The following is a 10,673-nucleotide window of genomic DNA, read 5'->3' as shown; positions in this document are numbered from 1 at the left end:
TATGCTTTACTACATATCATTACTAATGTATTCATTTTTCTTTTTCTCTATAACAAGCTTGGACTCATTTTGGAATGCCTCCAAAAATCAATGTTTTCATTAGGAAGTGGATAATAAACTATTTTGCATTTAACGTTGGTTGAGGGAGTTCTGAAATTTTTTTTTTTTTAAAGATTTTATTTATTTATTTGACAGAGATAGAGACAGCCAGCGAGAGAGGGAACACAAGCAGAGGGAGTGGGAGAGGAAGAAGCAGGCTCATAGCGGAGGAGCCTGATGTGGGGCTCGATCCCACAACGCCGGGATCACGCCCTGAGCCGAAGGCAGACGCTTAACCGCTGTGCCACCCAGGCGCCCCTGAATTTTTTTTTTTTAGAACAGAGAAGTTAAACTGCTATCTTTTCAAGAATTCTAATTGCAAATATGTGTTTTATGTTAGTAACAGTTAAAATAGCTTTCAGATCATTTTAACCTAATAACATACTAAATCTTGTTCATTTTCCTTAATTATTAAAATAATTAAAAAATTGATGATACTTATCAAATGGCTATAAGGGTATGCCCACATTTACACAGTTTTACATGGTATTTGTTTTTTCATAAGTGCTTTGAGATTAATAAGTTAAAAACACATTGTTAGATTTCCAATATCAGAACCTGGATGTATTTATGATTTTTTTCTTTTTTTAGATATACATTTTTAAACTCTGGAGCTGTATGAGATAAGCCTTCATTGTATCTGCCTAAAAATAAAATCTTATCTTCTCCAAAGAAGATAGTGACAGAGATTCGTACAATTCAGATTCAAATATCTTGGCAGGGATGAACTCTTTCCTATTTATAATTCATCAGTCACACCATAGTTTCATCAACTGCAAAAGACTTTTTACCAATTTTGGAAGAACGATTACAGAAAAGAGATATGTAAAGCTTTCTCCAAAGACATAATAGGGTGTGATTTGAAGAAAATCCTAAGATACCACTGCCCAAAAATATCTTCCCCATATCTAGGACCTGAAATTCCCATTACTGGTCATAGAAGATGAAAAATGGGATTGAAATTCAAGCTGTAAGTGAAGAATGAAACACTAGTGTTGACACTTTACCTGTTGCCTGACAGAAAGTAAAACTGGAAAAATAGAATGTAGGCCTATAGGGTGGCCTAGGAAAATAGGCTGAGAGAACAAAGATATTTGTGTAACTAGAAGTCACCAAATACCAAATAGGACGTGGAAACTGGGGACACAAATGGAAAGGAATTGCTTATTAAAACCTTCCTATGTTGTTAGTAGAAAACCAAAGGAGAAGGGGGCTTCATTTAAAAAGTAGGTATTCTAAAATGCGAATTATACATTTTTGTGGAAAAAAATTAGTAGCATTCCTATAGAAATAAAAGAGCAAGTATGAAATTTTTCAGCAGATAGTATTTATAGAAGCATTCTTTGAACAAAACTTTACCTAGCTCCCACTGAGTACAGATATAGTACATGCAAACATTAATTAGGTGAGGCTCTTTTCTCAAGGATGTGTGAGCTGATAATAAAAATACAAAATCATAATGCAAAATAATAACAGCCAAGGTTGACATGTGCACAGTGCCATGGAGTCCCAGCAGAAGCATCCACTTCTACCCAGCAGAATTTAGAAAGAAAATAAGAGGTCAGGTTTAAGATGATTCTTGAAGAATAATTAAGAGATCACTCAGAGGAAAGGGGAAAACAGAGTAGACTGGAACAAGGGTAGAAAAGGGGAAATTTTGTGGCACATAAGAAGATTTAAAAGATGGTTGGAGGCTCTAGAATCAGACCAATTTAAGTCCAAATCCTGGCTCCAACACTTAACAGCTGTGAGAATTTAAGGAACTGTTTAATCTCTCTGAACGTTATTTTTTCTTCATCTGTAAAATGATAATAGCAGTAACATCTAGAACACCTACCTTTTATATGCTCATGTGCATATAAAGTCCTGTACTGTGCTTGATAAAATTTAACCATTTTATTCGTTACTATAAAAGTTCAAATGAGAGACAATGATAGCCTAAGCTAGGCAAATGAGGAAAACAGAGGGAGAAATTGTGAACAGATCAGATACAGGGAATGACCAGGGTTGATCCAAAGTTTCTGGGTTTTTTTTTATTATATTATGTTAGTCACCATACAGTACATCCCCGGTTTCCGATGTAAAGTTCGATGATTCATTACTTGCGTATAACACCCAGTGCACCATGCAATACGTGCCCTCCTTACTACCCATCGCCAGCCTATCCCATTCCCCCACCCCCCTCGCCTCTGAAGCCCTCAGTCTGTTTGATCCAAAGTTTCTAATCAGAGCATCAGGATAAGTACAGGATGCCATTAATTGAAAAAAGCAGCTCAGAAGGATAAGCAGGTTTGGGAAACAGATTGAGTATAGGGTGCCTACATGCCATAAGTGGGATTCCAGAGCAGAAATGTAGATCTGGGGGGCGCCTGGGTGACACAGCGGTTAAGCGTCTGCCTTCAGCTCAGGGCGTGATCCCGGTGTTATGGGATTGAGCCCCATAGCAGGCTCCTCCGCTATGAGCCTGCTTCTTCCTCTCCCACTCCCCCTGCTTGTGTTCCCTCTCTCGCTGGCTATCTCTATCTCTGTCAAATAAATAAATAAAATCTTAAAAAAAAAAAAAAAGAAATGTAGATCTGGGAATTGTTAGCATGGCTGATTCAATGACCAGAAGAGATCTTATAGTGAAACCGTACAGGACAGAGAGCAAAAACCCAAAAGACCCAATCAAACCTTAAGGAACAAGATAACATATTAACAACTCTTAAATTCTCATTGGGAGCTCATCATATCCTTTACAGTAATGATAAAGCTTATTTATTGAGTTTACTATGTAGTGGGTACTATGCTAAGTATTTGGATATGTTATTCACTCATTCAATAAATAGTTATGGAGCACCTACCGTATACCAATATGGTTGTCAGAGATAGAAAGTCACCAACAAAATAAGCAGAAAACATGTCTGCCCTCAAGGAGCTTACATGGTCTTTATGTCATAAAATAGTAATCACAGAAAATCATACTGGCTATAAAGAAAAAACGACATAATAGGATAGAGAGTAGCAAGGTGGGAGGTGGGGATGCTCTGGAGAAAATAGTCAAGGGATCCTCCCTACATAATTCATATGCTCCTCCCTTTTGACAAACCTAATCAAGGGTGAGGAATCTGAGGTTTTGAGAAGTTAAATAACTCCTTCAGTATCTCTCACTAGAACCAAGATTTTTCTAACTCTAATACCTTAACCATCTAATACCTTAATCATTATAATCAATACAATCATATTATATAACTCAAAACCATTAATCATTATAAGTACGGCCTCCCACAAACAAGCTGAATAGAAAGTAAATATGCAATGATCTAATATATAAAAATATGCATTCAAATTTAAAATGCCATTACTATACAGACTGTTTTAATAGGAAAGATCACTATTAAAACTATCTCTAGTTACTGCTAATCAACTCATGAAAACTGGTTTAAAATGCCATCAATGCTTGGGTCTCTGCTCGAAAGAAGAATTTTCAGGGAACCGATGTAATGATGCCCAGGTTCTGGTAATAGGATGAAACAACTTCTGTTTAATTGGCAAATATGTTGCTTAAACATAGTATTTAAACACACACATTATTTATGGATGAGAGCAGAAGGTGATTGCAGAGGACCCAAGCTACGAGCCTGCCAAGAGGTTGGAGGTCACGGTCCTCACCATGCAGTTGTCCCTGTTATCCTGGATGAAAAAGAAGCAGGAGATCCAGGACCAGGGTCATGGCCATAGTCAGTCAGTACTACCTGCCTGCATCTTCAGTTTGAGATCCTGAAGGAAAAGGTATGGGCAAATAGTGAAAAATGTCGTTAGAAGCACCAAAGCCAAAAAAGTGCTAAAAGAATCTAGAATGTATGGACAAAGAATTCAGAGAAAATAAAATAGGAAATCATAAGAGCATTTTATTTAATTTTAATAAGCAACATCTTTCTCATCTGAGGTGGTTTTATCTGCCAGCCATACACATAGCAGCCACCTTCTAAAGATACCCCCCAACATTTAGTACCTGTTATTGTTGCTTTGCCCTACAGTTTTGCTTAAAATGTGGAACCAGCCACGTAGGGGTTAGATCATCTATCCAAGTATAAGCTAGTATGTTTATAAAAAGGATTTGATCAGTGACACTTTCAAATTTTAGCAGTTTATGGACCTTAGAAAGAATAATTCATTTTCACATTTTACTTGAGCCTCCAAACAATCCTACCAGGTTTTATTTTCATCCTCAAGACATAGAGGGGAAGAGTGGTGGGGCCCAAAGGGCAGGGTGTTTGCTGCTCCCTGGGCCAGTGCTGGAGCGGTAAGATTCAGGCAGGCAAATAAAAATCCGGTAGCAGGGGGGTAATGGAAACTTCTCTGCCAGAGTGCTGCATGAGTAAGTGAGCTGATGGATTTGGATATGCGGACCACAGTCCCTGGCAGAGTGCTGTGATCCTAGAAAGGGAGGTCATGAAGACAGGGATTGTGCTTTTAGAAAGTACTGGCTTCTGAGAATCAAAAAGGAAGAAAGAGTTCACATGCAAGGGAAACACAAAATGACATATGGAAGGGGAAAGAGAGGGAGTAGGAGTGTAACCGAGGGAGCAGCATCCTCAAGGTGTCAAATGCTAGAAGAGGGGAAAGTGAAAAGAAATCAGCACCCTGTCTGCCCAGAGCACTAGGATAGTAAATAAGCAGCACTTGTAATGATAAACCCAATTCGTTAGCTTCCATTCTTAATAAGGAAAGGAAACTTTTCAATGCAAGAAGGGAATATGCCAGATCTATAAACATCCTTAGTTTGCCACTTATCCTTTAAAAGGAATGGCATACAGAAAGAGGTGGGAAAATCTACTGGATAATTTGACTTCTTGACAGTTCATCTTGCATCTTCTAATTAATAATGCATTTAGGTGTATCAGACACTTCACTGTGCTTCTCTGACAGCACTTGTAACTGAGTTCTTTCTCACAGGCCTCTACTGGTGAGAAGAATGATAGAAGACGGGTAAGGTAAATATAGTCTGTTCATACGCCATAACATTATCTGATAGCACCCCGGCCGCCAGGTGATTCATACTCAAGTTACATCCCAAGCAACTAAATCTAAAATTGGAGTGTATGTGCCAGCTCAGTTTTTATGTTTCGGTTTGGCAGTTTGTTTCTAGGGTTGCCACAAATGAGTGTTATTATTAGCTTAAAGCTTTGGTGAAAAGTGTCATCGATGCTTGTGCTTTGAGAAGAAAAAACAAAAAGGATTCTGAGGTTCTGTTTTCAGGAATAAAACTTGGAAGCTACTAGGTGTCAGGCACTGTGATAGTCATTTTGCATTTCTTATCTCATTCAAGTCTCACGATAAATGCGCAAAGAAGTTATTATTAACTACATTTTAACCTTGAGAAAACTAAGGTTCAAAGAGATTAAAATCTTGTCTCCGTTCACTCAAGGAAACAAGAAACCAAGAAACAAAGCCCGCAGAACTTTCTAACTCACATCCGTGCTCTTCCCATAAATCAAATAAATTTTTGCTTATTAAAGACCAAAACTGCAACTTTTTTCAGTCACACGCTTGCAAATCACCCTCTGACATTGAGGGGACTCTCATGTGACTAAGTAATGATTGATCTTTTGACAGATCTCAAATGAGCTATTGTCATCATTCAAATGACACCAAAATGATGGCTGCAGGTATCATCCTAAAGATAACACAAGTTAGAAAATACTTTCCATGAAATGAGCAACAGCTATTGCAATGTGCACTCCTATGTACATTAGAAGAAAAAAAATCATAAAGACCTGATTTTAAAAGAGATTATTGTCTTCAGTAATTCCCTGTCTTCCCAAAGTCAGGGAAATCATTCAGACAAACTGAAGTGAATGATCTGAATATTCTGAACTGAATAATCATTCATACAACAGAAATGCTGAGAAATCACCGAGGCACCCCTTGCTAAGCAAGCCGTGTCCAGAACAGTTTTCCCGTCTCCCACTCGAGCATCACAGATCATGTATGTTCCCCCAGCCTAGATCTCTTACCTGAACTCCAGACCTTCTCTATGCAATGCCACCACACCTGGGGACCACTTATGGTGCCCCCTTTTATCATCATTTATCCTCAAAGACTCAGAAAGGTGGGGGATCTGAATCCCATTTTTCAGAGGAAGAAATCATTACTTCCCTGAAATCATAAGCTGAACAAGTGATGGAGCCAGGCAACAACTCAAGCCCAGGTCTTTCTGATTCTTGTTGATTCTTGTTTCTCCAGTCCTCGCTGCCTTGCAGCATAACCCCCAATGGCCACATGGGGTTCCAGAGCTCTCTCAATTTTTTGCATCTAGAGCTGAATGCATCGTTTCTCCTTGTAATTCATCTCTGCTTCCTTTCCTTCCTGTATTCTTTCTCAGAATGGATGGCACCACTTATCACCTGTAATATAACTGCATGTTCACTTGCCTACCCTTCCATTAAACTCTCAGTTACCTTTATGTGCCAAGAATCTGTCAGCCTGGCAAATAGTTTAAAACACACTTAATATGTAAATATTTGCTAAATAAATGTTGCTACCCAGTCACCTTAATCAGAACCCATGGAGTCATCCAATACTCCTTCCTTTCCTTCTGCCCCCAAGACCAGTCAGTAACCAAGTTTTGTCTGCTCTACTTTAAATATGGCTAACAGACACATGAAAAAATGTTCAAAATCATTAGCCATCAAGGAAATTCAAATCAAAACCACACTGAGATACCACCTTACGCCAGTTAGAATGGCAAAAATAGACAAGGCAAGAAACAACAATTGTTGGAGAGGATGTGGAGAAAGGGGATCCCTCCTACATTGTTGGTGGGAATGCAAGTTGGTACAGCCACTCTGGAAAACAGTGTGGAGGTCCCTTAAAAAGTTAAAAATTGAGCTACCCTATGATCCAGCCATTGCACTACTGGGTGTTTACCCCAAAGATACAGACATAGTGAAGAGAAGGGCCATATACACCCCAATGTTCATAGCAGCAATGTCCACAATAGCTAAATCGTGGAAGGAGCCGAGATGCCCTTCAACAGATGACTGGATTAAGAAGTTGTGGTCCATATATACAATGGAATATTACTCAGCAATCAGAAAGAACGAGTTCTCAACATTTGCTACAACATGGACGGCACTGGAGGAGATAATGCTTAGTGAAATAAGTCAAGCAGAGAAAGACAACTATCATATGATTTCTCTCATCTATGGAACATAAGAACTAGAATGATCAGTAGGGGAAGAAAGGGATAAAGAAAGGGGAGGTGATCAGAAGGGGGAATGAAGCATGAGAGACTATGGACTATGAGAAACAAACTGAGGGCTACAGAGGGGAGGGGGTTGGGGGAAAGGGATAGACCGGTGATGGGTGGTAAGGAGGGCACATATTGCATGGTGCACTGGGTGTTATACACAACTAATGAATCATCGAGCCTTACATCGAAAACCGGGGATGTACTGTATGGTGACTAACATAATATAATAAAAATCATTATTAATAAAAATAAATAAATAAATAAATAAATAAATAAATATCTCATGAAGCCGTCTTCATGGCTACCTGAGTTCTTAGTCCCACCATTCTTGCATGGATTGTGACAGTTTTCTTCTGAAAGAGAAACACCCTTCTGTCTGAGGTGGCTCCCATCCATAACACTATCCAACATATATGATCCAAGTTCTTCAGTAATCCCTCATTGTCTACCATGATACATGTCTCTCCAAAACTTTTACTGTAGCTTACCATTCCAGTCTCACCATTTGCTTGCTCTCTCATGCTTTCTTGAGCTGGCTCTCTCTGTCTGTCTGTCTCTCTCTCTCTTTCACACCCACCAACTCTCTCTCTCACATCCAACCCCCCCCACACACACACACTCTCTCTCACCCACACAGAGTGAGCTCTAGCTATTAGAAACTGCTTACAAGCCCCTCGAACCCACATGTCTTCTCTCCATGCTGTCATTTCCCGCATATGAAATGCACTTTTCTTATTTACTTGCCTCATAAATTCCAAATTACAAGACCAAAGGTTAATCATTTGTCATCCCTTTAAAGTAACAGTCTTCTAACACGTGTTCTCTCATGCGGAACTTCTAATCATTAAAACATGTACATCTAATTTTATATGTCTAAAATATGGAAATTTATTGCTTGCATTAAATATCACCAAGTATTTTATCTTATCTGTTATCATTTTTATATTTCAGTCAATCTGACCCTCAATCCTAGGTAGCAATTGCAGCAGTAAAAAAAATGTGAGATATTAACCAAGATGTTTTACTTGCATTTCTGTGGCCCTGCCTTATTTTGTGAACAACAAACAGCAACTCAAGGGAGCACTTAGAAAGAGCACAGAAAGCAAATGGTCAGTCTTGGCTTTTGGATTCTAAAATAAAGACCTGAAACTTGTAGCAATAACAAAGATCTTAGAAGTTTTTTATTTGCAAGCACAGACTTTTCTCTACGTTCAAACAGTTGCCTTGAAAACCCAGGCATAATAGTTACGCCGTTAGAAAAATAAATTTTAAAATTTCGAATATGGAGTGCTTGGAATCCCGCTTTCCTGAAGTTTTCTAAACTTTTTATCTTTAGTATGGAAATTTTTTATTCAAGTTTATTTCCTATGAGTTATGAATTCACCTTTCTAGTTTTTATACTTTATTTTGCTAATAGAACTTTAGGAAAATGACTGATCCAAAAAATCTTCTTTACTTAATAGAAATCATAGCACTCTTAATACTGTTTCTGTGTAAGCTTGTCTTTTTCCAGTTTTACCCTTTTCCCTGTTAAATTTCACATGCCTGAGATTTCTGCCCCTTTCTCTTTTCTTTAAATAATTCCTGTTCCTCCTTAACACCCTGTTCGAATCCCATCTCTCTCTCCAAATGCCCATGGCAACCATTATCAATGAAATTCATGGGCCATAAATCTTGTGTTATTTTGTCATAATTTTTCTCTTGAACTACTTGAACTACTTTTTAATATTTTATTATTGTTTTTTTCAAGAATAGTATTCTATTTCTTGCAACTATATTATAAAATTTTGGAGAGAACTATGTTCTCCACCAAAAACTGCATCAGTGGCTTGCAAGGAGTAAATGCTACATTTGATGTGGTATCTTATCCTTTGGTGATGATGATAATCATAATAGTAATAATATAATTTATTAAGCATTTATTATGTGCCAGGTGCTGCACCAATCACTGCATGCGTATCATCTCCAGTAATTCTCCCAATAAGCTTATGAGTTTGGTTCCATTGTTACCCTTACTGTATAGCAGGTGAAACTGAGACTGTAGAGAGAGGTGTTAAGTAATTTATTTTAGCCACACAGCCACAAGTGGAAAAATCAGAACTCAAGTTTTATCCTTTATGCTAAATTTCTCCTTGTAGGAACCCATGTGTAGTACCAAGTAGACAAAATGTTAATATCTATTTCTTCATGTCATTGTTTCAGGAGAAGTGTTCTTTATCAGTAACAAATCTCCATTCAAGTATTTGAATCCCCCAGGAATAACGAGAAAGCACTCAGAAATAGGCACCATAAGTAAGAAGTAGATGATGTTAAAGTTGCGTCATGACTTTAATGAAGTAATATAAATTTCCAGGGGAAAAAACTAAATCACATGAATAGAAAACATAATGAACTAGAACTCTACAATAAATAATGATAAATAGTAGACAAGGATTTCTAAATATTTTATAAATAGTGGACAAGGATTTCTAAATATCAGAGCTAGTGATAATTCTGAAAAACAACCAGGCAGTTTAAAAGTACAACAGGGAGTAAAAGAATCATTGTCAAGTAAATCACTGTGCGAGAGAAAAGTGGTTTTTTTAAACAACCTCCTAATAGGACCTGGAATTGGTGAAATCATTTACATGTGAATCATAAGTAAAGAAAATAGAGACAAAGAGATTATAAAGTACTTTGAGCACAGTACTATCTGTTCTTGGTTTACTGCTTCTGACAAACAACTCTTACAAATTAAAAGAGCATGAAATGTTTGAGGAACTGTAAATAGTTTGGGTTCTAATAAGAACTTTCAAAACTAATATATCCAAAAACAAATTCTTGATCTTCCTCCAAAGTCTATCCCTCCTCAATTTTCCTCATTTCAGGAAACATCGTTGCCTCTTCCAAGTTCTACACTTTCCCCCATTACATTTCACCAGCCTGAAATTTCTGACCCCTTCCTCTCAATATCCAGTTCGAGTCCTACCATGTTTTCCCAAAGTCCTCCATGATCACCCCAGATTAGAACATCACCTCTCTCTCACTTCTGAATGTTCACAGCAACCATTGTCAATGCAATGTGTGAATCACAAAAATTTAGGCCAAACTGTGGAAGCCTCCTGAACTTGTTCTTTCTGTCACATTCCCCCGTGCAATGCATCAGTCAATCCCATCATCTTTCCTTTGAAATGTATCCTGAAGTCTATCACTACTCATCATCTTCACTATTTTGACCTACCCCAAGCCACTGCCATATTGTGCCTGGACTATTGCAATAGGTTCCTAATTGGCCTTCCAGCTTCAACCTCGCCATTCTTACCACTTTCCCCACCACGTGCACACGCGCGCACACACA

The sequence above is a fragment of the Ursus arctos genome, unplaced genomic scaffold (genome assembly GCF_023065955.2).
Source record: "Ursus arctos isolate Adak ecotype North America unplaced genomic scaffold, UrsArc2.0 scaffold_2, whole genome shotgun sequence".
In the NCBI taxonomy this organism is placed as follows: domain Eukaryota; kingdom Metazoa; phylum Chordata; class Mammalia; order Carnivora; family Ursidae; genus Ursus; species Ursus arctos.
The sequence above is the reverse complement of the archived record's forward strand: the minus strand, read 5'-3'. Positions refer to the sequence as shown.